The 11,492-nt window shown below is 41.9% G+C and overlaps 1 long non-coding RNA gene across 1 annotated transcript; it reads right to left on the reverse strand.

The window, feature by feature from the left end:
* Nucleotides 1-1,035: 1,035 nt before the first annotated feature.
* Nucleotides 1,036-7,267, reverse strand: LOC144288652 (uncharacterized). Its single transcript, XR_013356606.1, has 2 exons — nucleotides 7,021-7,267; nucleotides 1,036-1,344 (listed from the first exon to the last, which is right to left on the reverse strand). It is a non-coding gene; the product is annotated as an uncharacterized LOC144288652 (long non-coding RNA).
* Between the last annotated feature and the right edge of the window lie 4,225 nt (nucleotides 7,268-11,492).

The raw sequence follows: 11,492 nt of genomic DNA on the forward strand, positions 1-11,492 counted from the left end.
TCACTTAACTCTATATACTTGTGGCAGATGGTGTTTTCCAAAGATGCTGCAATAGTATCTCCCATTCCACATGCTCCTCCAGAACTTTGACATTCTTTTTTTTTTTTTTTAGATATTATTTATTTATTCATGAGGCACACACACAGAGAGGCAGAGATATAGGCAGAGGGAGAAGCAGGCTCCCTTTGGGGAGCCCAATGTGGGATTTGATCCCGGGACTCTGGGATCACACCCTGAGCCAAAGACAGACGCTCAATCACTGACCCACCCAGATGCCCGAACTTTGCCATTCCTGAAGCAAGATGTGGAGCCTACGACCCCCTGCCTTTGAAACTGGAGTGAGCTTGGGGCACTTGGGTGGCTCAGTTGGTTAAGTGGCCAACTCCTGCTATGGGCTCAGTTCTTTTTTTTTTTTTTTTTTGGGCTCAGTTCTTGATGTCAGGGTCACGAGTCATAAGTTCAAGCCCTGCTTTAGGCTCTGCTCTGGGCATGGAGCCTACTTAAAAAAGAAAAGAGAAAAGAAAAGAAATTGAAATGACCTTGGTGACTGCCTTGGCCAACAGAGTCTGGTAAGAGTAATACTCTTTTTCTTGGTTCTCTTTAAAAGTAGGCTCCATGCTGGGCCTGCATGCCCAATGCAGGCCAGAACTCATGGCACTGAGATCAAGACCTGAGCTGAGATTGAGGTAGATGACTAACCAACTGAGCCACCCTGGCGCCCCCAACACTCTGACTTCTAAGTCCAGGTCATAAAAATGCCATGTGCTTAAAAAAAGAAAAGAAAAGAAAGTCATTCTCTTTAGCCTCGTCCTGTTGAAACCCGTCACCATGCTGTGAGACAGTCCATGAAGACGACCATATGGAGAAGAACGAAGAAGGCCCATGGCTCACCGTGAGTAGCCAGCCCAAACGTGCCAGCCGTGTGAGTGAGTTGTATTAAAACTGGACCCTTTTCCCCCGGCTGAACTTCACTCTCTGACTCTTCTCATGAAACAGAAACTAACTGTCCCCACTCAGTTCTGACAAAATTACAGATTTGTGAGCAAGGTAAATTTTTATTGCTATCTTAGGATGCCAAGTTTGGGGACGGTGCATTATACGGCAATAGATAGTGCCTCTTCACCACCATGATGGACACGCAATGCCTTTTTAACCTCTCCCTGGTGTCCAGTTGCTTTTCCTTCACTGGGCCTCAGCATTAGGTTCTGCCAAGGAAAGTTCTGCGTGATTCAATTAATTACTATATTCCCTGCTGGCCATTCTGCAGGTAAATTGGCTTTTCCTGGGCAGCTTTCTGTTCCTGGCCCAGCTGTGGTCAGCTGGAAAGTTGACTGGATAAGAGACCTGTGGAAGAGGACAACAGGAATGGCTGGCATTCTAAGGCCTCTCCTAGGCAGGTTAGGTTCTGCTAACTATTCAAGCTTACTGATTTTTCTCATTTATTTATTTATTTTTAAAGGTTTTATTTATTCATTCAAGAGAGACAGAGAGAGGCAGAGACACAGGCAGAGGGAGAAGCAGGCTCACTGCGAGCATCCTGATGTGAGACTATCCCAGGACCCCAGGATCATGCTCTGAACTGAAGGCAGACACTCAACCGCTGAGCCACCCAGGCATCCCGATTTTTTCTCATTTAATTACAAGTCTTTGCAATGTTAACAAATGCTTCATGAACACAATTTCTAATAACTACCTTTTGGATTACTTTATAGATACATCATTATCGACTGAATCATTACCTTGGTGAACATTTAAGTTGTTTGTAGCAATTTTTTTCTTTTCTTTTATTGTTCTAAGTAATGATGCAGTGAACATCTTTTCATGTAAAGCTTTGTCTCCCTAAGAAAAATATTTCTCTAAGAATGAAAGTATAGCGTCAAAAGGATGAGCATTTTCAAACCTCTTAAAATGTATTGCCAAATAATGTCCAGAAAGTTTATATCCATTTATCTGCCTACTAATGGTGTATAATATAGAGCACATACACCACATCCTGGCCAGCAGTGAGAATTAACGTTTAAAGAAACATTGTTATTTCAATGATTTGAAAATGAGATTCAGTCTTAACTTTAATTTGCATTTCTTTCATTAATGAAGTTGAACTTTTTTTTCAAATGTGTATATACCTCTCATAATTCCTTTTTTCAGTGAGTTGTCAATATATATGTGGAAGATTCTTCTCTGGGGCCTAGAAATGTGTATATGACGAAGTTTCATTTAAACATCTTTGCCAAGATGCCTGGGTGGCTCAGCGGTTGAGCGTCTGTCTTTGGCTCAGGGCGTGATCCTGGAATCCTGGGATCCAGTCCCATGTCAGGCTCCCTGCATGGAGCCTGCTTCTCCCTCTGCCTGTGTCTCTGCCTCTGTCTCTGTCATGAATAAATAAAATCTTAAAAAAACAATAAACATCTTTGCCCCAAGATTTTGTCTCTTCTCATCCTTCGTGATGCTCCCCATTCTTCTTTTCCTTAATGTTTCATTGTGGTGTTTTTAACTATGATCTTTCTTGTTTTACGGTTTTCTATAGCCCATATTTAGAGATTCTAAGAAGAAACGTTTTGTTCAAACCAGTTGGCATTTAGAGGTCTCAGTTTAAAACTTTAACCATCAGCAAAGTGAAATCTCAGGATCCAGATGTGCCTATCTCTCATTGGATTACATGATCAAATCTAACGCTGTGTTGGTTTTGATTATTTAAGGTTACGTGTACATGAGTCCAAGATTTTACTTTATTGTTTTTTCTTTCCTTCTGTATTAGTAGGGGTTCTCTAGAGAAACAGAACCACTAAGAGGTGTTTTTCTTTCCTTCTTCCTTTCTTCCTTCCTACCTTTCTCTCTCTCTCTTGAGAAATTTTATCATAAGAAATTGGCTCAATAAAATATTTTTTAAAAAGGGGGTGGGGGCAGCCGGGGTGGCTCAGCGGTTTAGCGCCGCCTTCAGTCCGGGGCCTGATTCTGGAGACCTGGGATTAAGTCCCATGTGGGGCTCCCTGCATGGAGCCTGCTTCTCCCTCTGCCTGTGTCTCTAGCTCTCTCTCTCTGTGTGTCTTTCATGAATAAATAAAATACTAAAAAAAAAAAAAAAAAAAAAAAAAGGAAAGAAATTGGCTCAGATGATTATGGAGGTTGAAAAGTCCCAAGATCTGCACTTGGCAAGCTAGAGACTCAGGGGAGCTTGTGGTAATTCCAGTCCAAGTCTGAAGGCCTAAGAACCAGAAGAGCTAATAGTGTAGTTCCAGTCTGAAAGCCAGAAGGCTTCATGACCCAGGAGAGCCAATGTTTCAGTTTGAGTCCAAAGGCAGCAAAAGACCAATGTCCCACCTCAAAGTCAGTTAGGAGGGAAGAGTTTCATCCAGAAATCCCGCAAAGGCACATGGAGAATAACATTTGACCAGATAACCTGGGCACCCCTTGGCCTAGTCAAGTTGACACATAAAGTTAGCTATCACAGCTTTCAAAAAGTATATAAAAAACTCACAGCCATTAAGATAGCTATTATCCAGAAAGGAAGGAGGAGGAAGAGGAAAAGAAGGAGGAGGAGGAGAAAGAAAATAAGCATTGATGAGGATTTGAAGAAATTAGAACTGTGGCATATTGCTGGTGGGAATGCAAAGTGGTGCAGCTAAGATGCTCAATGGTATTGTGGTTCCTCAAAAAGTTAAACATAGAATTACCATAGGATCCAGCAATTCCACCTCTGTTAAATACCCAAAGGAATTAAATGCAGGGACTCTAAATAGATACTCGCATACCCATATTCATAACAGCACTATTTTCAATAGCTAGAAAGTGAAAACAAGCCAAGTGTCCATTAACAGATGAGTGAATTTTATTTCATTTCATTTTTTTATGTAATTTTTACACCCAATGTGGGACTTGAACTCATGACCTAGATATAAAGAGTTGCATGTTCTACTGATTGAGCCATCCAGGCACCCCAACAGATGGATGAATTTTTTAAAAGTCCTATAAAGGAATGGAATTCTAATATGTGCAACACCACGGATGAACATAGGCAATATTATGCTAAGTGAAATAAGCCAGTCACAAAAGGGTAAATACTTAATCTCTCTCTGACCAGTTTCCTCAATAATAAGTCAGGAATGATAATAGCACTAGCACCTTCCTCATAGGATGGTTTTTGTAGTTTAGTGTGTGTTAGGGGCCTGGGACATGTGTTTGCTACTATTGTTGTTGCCGTAATTACTCATTTAAGTAAGTAATTGAGGAAAGGACTGCTACTTCCTAGTGTTGATAATAAATGACATTAATAATGGCTAGCACTTAACGAACACTTACCTTGTTCCAGATACAGTGCTAGGTTACCTGGCATATATTCCCATTGGCTCTTCTCATTGAATGCCATGAAGTAGGAACTATTATTACCCCCATTTCACCGCCAACAAAACTGAGGCTTAGAGAGATTACAAAACTAATCCAAGGTCACACTGCTGGTAAGTGGTGGCTTATCAGATGTGACTCCTTACTTTCTACATTACATTGTTAACTTGACCAGCAGACCTGTCACTTAGCATCATTAAGAGAACACAGGTTAAATGGCCCAAACTATCTTCCTCCTTCCTACTGCTGTTTCCTCTCTGTATTCCCCCACACAATTCCTCAATGGCATTTTTCTATGATTAGTACTAGCAATCAAACAACTCACTGCTTTTTAAAAAACTGAATACCATTATTTCTCATATTGATTTTTAAGGATCTTTGCTCTCAACCCATATGATGGTTAATTTTATGTGTCACCTTCACTGAGTTAAGGGATACCCAGATAGCTAGTAAAACATTATTTCTCCATGTGTCTATGAGGGTATTTCTAGAAGAACTTAGCATTTGAATCAGTAGACTGAGTAAAGAAGATTATCTTCATCATGCAGGTGGGCATCCTCCAAGCCACTGAGGAACTGAATTGGACAAAAAAGTAGAGGAAGGGAAGATTTGCTGGCTTTGCTTGACCTGGGACATCCATCTTCTCCTGCCCTGACGCATCAGTGCTCCTGGTTCTCGAGCTTTCAGACTTGGACTGAATTATACCACTGTCTTTCTTGGTTCTCCAGCTTGCAGACAGCAGATTGTGGGACTTTTCCACCTCCATATTTGCATGAGGTAATTCTTAGAATAAGCTCATATATATACATACATATGTATACACACATATATATACCCACACATATATATAATATATATATCCTATTGATTGTGTTTTTCTAGAGAATCCTAATACAGCCTAGTACCATAAGCACACTAACCTTCCCCGCTCCCCGCAAAAAAAAAAAAAAAAAAAAAAAGCCCAAAGCTCAAAACTTTGAGATCAAACTGTAAAACAAAACTTTGGTGTTAGAAACTTTAGTTGCATTATCAAAGACCAGTGTTTTCAAATGAAAACATACCTTCTAGAAATCTTGTAACAAGATTATTTAATATTTAAGGATATTTGACTTTTATTAAGAAAAATGGCCAAAAGTCAGGCTGTGGAGTGTGATAAGGAAGTGAGATGAGTACCTTCTCAGTACCATTTCCTATCCATCCAGCTGGACACACCTGGGAACATCAGCACTGTCAAGTGGTGCAGATGTTTCCAAAACACTCAGTTATGGCTGCAAGGACTGGTGAACTCCCAGTCATAATTCACATTAATCTACCATGTCTTCTGTGTGAAGCCCAGTGACAGATGTCATAAATCCTACCACAGTCATGATCCACTCCAGAGGATTTGAGGGTGACAGTTGGTTCTAGAGCATGAGAGAACCTGATGCGTTGGACATCTGTTGCATGGAGAATAAGTGACTACACAGGGAAAGCCATCTTATAGGGATTTCCCTGTTCCTAGTTTTTAGAGACATATGCTGAGTGGCATTTACTGCTCATTAGCCCAGATACCTCTGAGAGAGTCTGCTGAAACTACTATAAATCTCTTATTCGAGCAGCATGTTGATGGCTATGTATATTCATGAGGACAAAGAAAAAGCTGGGATGTGTTTCTAAAGAGAGACATCAGCAAAAAGCCGGAGAGTTCAAAATGTAGCTCTGTGTCAACTAGAGCACGGCTAACGAGCATGCCACATGCATAGACCTCTAGAGCCCTTGGCAGATACCAGTAGTCAATAACTGTAGGTGACCACTGCTGAGACCATGCTCTCTGAATCAGGCTCAGCTTAGTGGCTCCAGGAGCCACTCCTTCTCTTCTTCACCCCTGACTCTCCTAAAGAGCTTGCCACCCTAGGTAGCTGGGGACAGTGAGCTAAGTATTTTTAACTGCATTCCCTGCTCCTCCTCCTCCCATCACCTTGCCTTTCTCAAGGCACCCTTTATGTCCTTCACTCTTTGTGACCCTCCATGGTCACAACTTGCCCAAGAGGCACTGCCACAGTAAGGGACGACATTCAGTATATTTAACAACTGGTTTGGCTCAGGTGCTGATCAACCAAAATGGCGCCCTGCCCATAAACAACCATGAGGACACCCCTGCACATGGTACACGTCACCTTGGACAACTATGGCAGCCAGCCAGAGCGTTAGCATTTTCAGGCAGCTTTTGAAAGATATGCTGACTTGTACACTCGATAAAAACAGAACTGTCTGGAAATTCCAAAGGACTTTTGAATTAGTGTGACTGCTTAGTTCAGATTTATGGCCTTCATGCTGATTGGGCCCAGCACATTCCTTGTCCTTATGAAGGGTATGCATGAGGGCGTCCTCTCTTGGATCTTTAGCATTCCTTGGTAATCACCCCTCCCCCACCTCAGCCCTCTGTAATTCTCCACAGCTAAGGATTCTTCTCTTTGGCCTATTTTTTGCATTGAAACATGCCCAAAAAATGAGTTGTTTTGTGGAGGTTCATGTAGTCCCCTCTCTGCATTTAGAGAAAAGAGGTGCTATCTTTTTTCTCTGTTGAGAAGAAAAATAATAAAGAAGAAAACCTCCATCTAGTAAGTAAATAATTATAACTCCCTTGGATGAGATATATCTTAAAACTGTTTCTCAATGTGTGTTCCTTGAATCTTTTACCTGTACTCAATCCTCTGGTTTGTTCATTAAAACACTGATTCCAGGACCTTGCTCCAGACCTACTGAATGAGAACTTTCAGGCAGGAGGGCCAGGACTCCACATTTTTAACTAAGCTTTCCAAACCTGGGGCTTAGAGACTTTTGTTCATTTTGCCCAAGGACTTGGCCTTTTCTTGAACTGATTCCTTCACAATGAAGTCTTTAGAATTCAGAACATTCGTCTTTCTTTGTCATCTTCATAGTAGAATTTAACCACAGATAAAACAAGGTATCAGATAGATAAACACTGGCCTGTGTATCACTGAATACAAGGCCAATTGCTGGTTATGGCCCTGGAGGGAGAATAAATTGTTTGTTTTTAAAGTCATGAAATCCAGCCAACATTGGTAATTCTTACAGACAGAGGGAGAATCAAGGATAGATGGTGCCACAGAAAAGATAATCCAGAATTCACCTAGTTCTGGAGTGCACTCAGGGCCATGTTGTGGCTTGGTCACTTGGTCTTACTTGGTGCCTTGGGACCCCTTTAGAGTCTGTCACACGCTCCATAGACAGGAAATGGCCTTCAACTGACATCAAAAGTGTATCCACCCAAAGCAGACTCTTAACTACAGAGAACAAACTGACTACAGAGGGGAGGTGGGTGGAGGATGGGTGAAATAGGCGAAGGGGATTAAGGGTACAATTATCTTGATGAGCACTGAGTAATGTACGGAATTGCTGGATCACTGTATTGTACACCTGTATATGACACTGTACATTAATTCTACTACAATAAAAAAAAGCATATCCCAGATTAAAATATATATCCTGTGGTTTTATTTTGGGAATTAAGCTAGTGAGATGGAAAGACAATGGACTTTGGGCTCAGACAAACTAAGTTCAAATTCAGATTTTGCTGGTCAATGACTTGGAACCTTGGTCAAGTGACTTGTCTTCTCCGAGCTTCAGATACCTCCTATTTTAAGTGGGTACAATATTTCCTCATAGAGTTACTAAGAAGATTTAATGCAATAATGGATCTGGAAGCACCAAATGCAGTTCCTGGGCCATCATTTAGGCTCAGTAAATGTTACTGTCCTCCCACTGAAGAAGCTAGGTAAATTTCCAAAGCTTAGCATTATCTCTGCTAGCCAAAGTAAGTTAATCATTGATGGACGAAACCTGGTCACAGAAGGTCTGAGAAACAATAACAGGGTTGTCCTTCAGCTCAGTTCTTCCAGGCAGACTTTGGAATATATGGATGAGTACATTTTATGGATGTCAAAAACACCAATTTAATGCAAAACAAAACAAAACAAAACAAAACAAAACAAAAAAACAAGAAAGAAATGACCTCAGAAGAAAGAACAGCTGCCAATAATATGCATGTCCGCATACAGACACATACAATGTGCTCATCCTTATTTTTCTCATTGGCTGTAGATGAGACCCAATGGGACTTGGTCCTTTGGGGAGCCACCATTCTAGAAGTAACACCAAATCTGTCTTCTCATGACACAGAACTCTGGATGAGCACCTCACTCCAGAAATCCTCTGTGGCACCCAGTAATAGAAGTGCCACAAACCCCTGGCAAGCCTGCATCATCGTGCTGCTGTGAGGTCGGCCCTCTCTATGGAACTGGCATGAACACGGCCCCTAATTCCAACAACCTTTGCCAAATTCTTTGAGACATAAGTAGAGACAGATACTCTTTCCATTTCACTTGTGAAAAACCTAAGACATAAAGGGGTTCAATGATTTTTCTATTTCACATTGATTTAGTGGTGAAAATAGGAGGCAAAACCATCTTTTAAAGCTGGAACACATGTTCAAAGATCTGAGGGCAATCCCTCAGTCCTGTTCATCCTGTAGGCAGGACAAATCAAACAAGTGGGACAATTGTAAATCTGCCAGCCTCAATCTGGGTTGCAAAAATGGCACTAACACCCTTCTGTACTCCCAAAAATATGTGTACTCTATAAGCTGATTGTGGAAAGAAAAGTTCACATGTGAGTGATTTTTTTTAGATATAAACATGAATATTTAGAGAAGATAACACATTTTTTAAGAGCTGACAAAAATCACAAACATCACAAAAATTTAAAAATATTCTACGTGTATTAATTAAATACTTGACATACCTCTATGCTCCTTTATTTAATTTCTTTCAAGAGGTGGGGTGATTAGGGCATTTCTGATTTCAGAAAAGTTGTACTTAAATCGAGGAGTTGCAGTGTCCATTGAGGAGTGACGTGGGTGAAGGGAGGAAATCTGTCCACAGAGGAAGGAAATCGAGGCCCAGAAAGGCAGAGTGACTTGGCGGGCAAAACTTGTGGTCTTTATTCCACTAAAGACTTGCCATGAGATGGGAGCAAGTCTCAATTTGATGTTCCTACCACTGTGCTTCATTTTTTTTTTTTTAAGATTTATTTATTTATTTATGAGAGAGAGAGAGAGAGAGAGAGAGAGAGGCAGAGACACAGGAGGAGGAAGCAGGCTCCATGCCGGGAGCCTGATGTGGGACTCAATCCTAGGACTCCAGGATCGTGTCCTAGGCCAAAGGCAGGTGCTAAACTGCTGAGCCACCCAGGGATCCCCTGTTATTCATATTTTAAAGGCTACAGTCACCAATCTGTTTGCCCAAACAAAAAGTAAAATGCTTTGGGTTTTGTAAAGAAAGGTTTCACAGTGAACCAAAGCCTTCTTGTGGACAAAGAGTTGTAGGCCAAGCTGGTACATTTGAGGGGAATGATGTTTGCTATTGCTGGTGTCTATCCTACAACAGCCAGGTGAGCACTGCAGATAGAGGTGAGAGGCAAGTCTCCTCTGTTCAAATATGTCTCTCCCCCATCAGCATGTGCCTGGGCTCTAAACTTCCACCACTGACTTGTCTTTAAGACAGAGCTCTCATTCATTTGTTCATCCATGTCCTGATGCCCCATGTGGGCCAGGCACTGGGTGTAGGGTGGTGCAGTGCCCTCATGGAGTTTATCATCTACTGGAGGACATGGATGGTAATGGATTACAAGCTGGTTGTCCTTGCTGGGGAAGATCTAAGAAGGAAAAAGAGGAGAGCAAGGGCTCAGTTGGAGAGGGACTCTGAAGCAAGCCTAAAGGGTGGGAAGGAGTTAACGGAGGGCTGAGTGCGGGAGGAGCTCTTCTGGGCAGTGGCAGTCTCCCTGGCCAGGGGCCAAGGCTCAGGGCAGTTGAGAGCTTGGTGAGTTCCAGGAATTGTCCTTGAGGCTAAAGCAAATCATGTGAGAGGCCAAGTTGTAGGAACTGGAGACTTTAGCAGGGTCTGGTATCTTTAAAAAGTCACTATATAATTAAAGAAGTCTGCCTTGAATGTAACAGATGGAGCCACTGGATGAGTTGGGGTGAACGAATGTATCAGATTGGCTAGTTCAATGGGGGAGAGACAAAGGATAGTGTGGGATTTGATGAAAGCCAAAGAAGGCCTGGTCTGGGAGGGACACTAAGGAAGGAGCTCCATCCCACCATGTAGGCCAAGGCATCAGGTTGGGGGTTGGGGTGGGTATCATAAAAGGGTAGAAAGACTAATAGGGTGTGAGACCTCACCCCATGGTGCAGCTGAGTCACTTCCTGGCCTGACTTCAGACCTGGCTCTGAAATTAAATGACAGCCATGGTGTCTTGGATCTAAAACCACCAGGGTGACAGTGTAATTCAAGTTCATTTTACAGGTTACAATTCTACATCCCAATTCAGTTGAAGGGACAACCCAGAGCTGGTGGTGAAATCCATGTCCAGTTTCCTGACCCTGACATACTGTGTTGCCCACCAGCCTTAAGGTTGATCCTGAGCTGCTCCAGGTCATCAGATCAGCCCTCAAGGGAACTGAGTCATAAATGGTCAGATAACAGGTGCCCAAGATAATACTTGTTGGAATAAATTACTTCTCAGCATCAGAGCTTCCCTTAGTTTCTTTACAAGTTTATATAGATTGAAAATTAGACAACTTCAGTCCCACATGCGCATAAACTTGTGATTCATCAACAGCCTTCTGAAGAATTGCTGTTTTGCCAGTCAAAAACGGTATTTTGGATAGGGAATGAAGTACACAAAATGCATCATTTACCCATCAGAGAAGTTGAGTAAAATCTGAATTAGAGGGCACCTGGGTGGCTCAGTGATTGAGCATCTGCTTTTGGCTCAGGTCATGATCCCAGGTCCTGGGATTGAGTCCCACAGGGAGCCTGCTTCTCCCTCTGCCCATGTCTCTGCCTCGCTTTCTGTGTCTCTCATAAATGGATAAATAAAATCTTTTTAAAAAATCTGAATTAGATTACTTCTTTAACTGATAAAGTAAATGTATGGAGGTCTACAGTATGTTCATTTAAGAAGTGGAGAACAGTTGGAGGTAGATGAAGGGGCAAATAATAGATTATTTCACTTCCAGGAGAGATTATATTGAAGAAAAACCTAATGTTAGAATTTTTAATGTCAGGACACCTGGGTGGCCCAGTCAG

This window comes from Canis aureus, chromosome 18 (assembly GCF_053574225.1).
Source record: "Canis aureus isolate CA01 chromosome 18, VMU_Caureus_v.1.0, whole genome shotgun sequence".
Taxonomy (NCBI): Eukaryota; Metazoa; Chordata; class Mammalia; order Carnivora; family Canidae; genus Canis; species Canis aureus.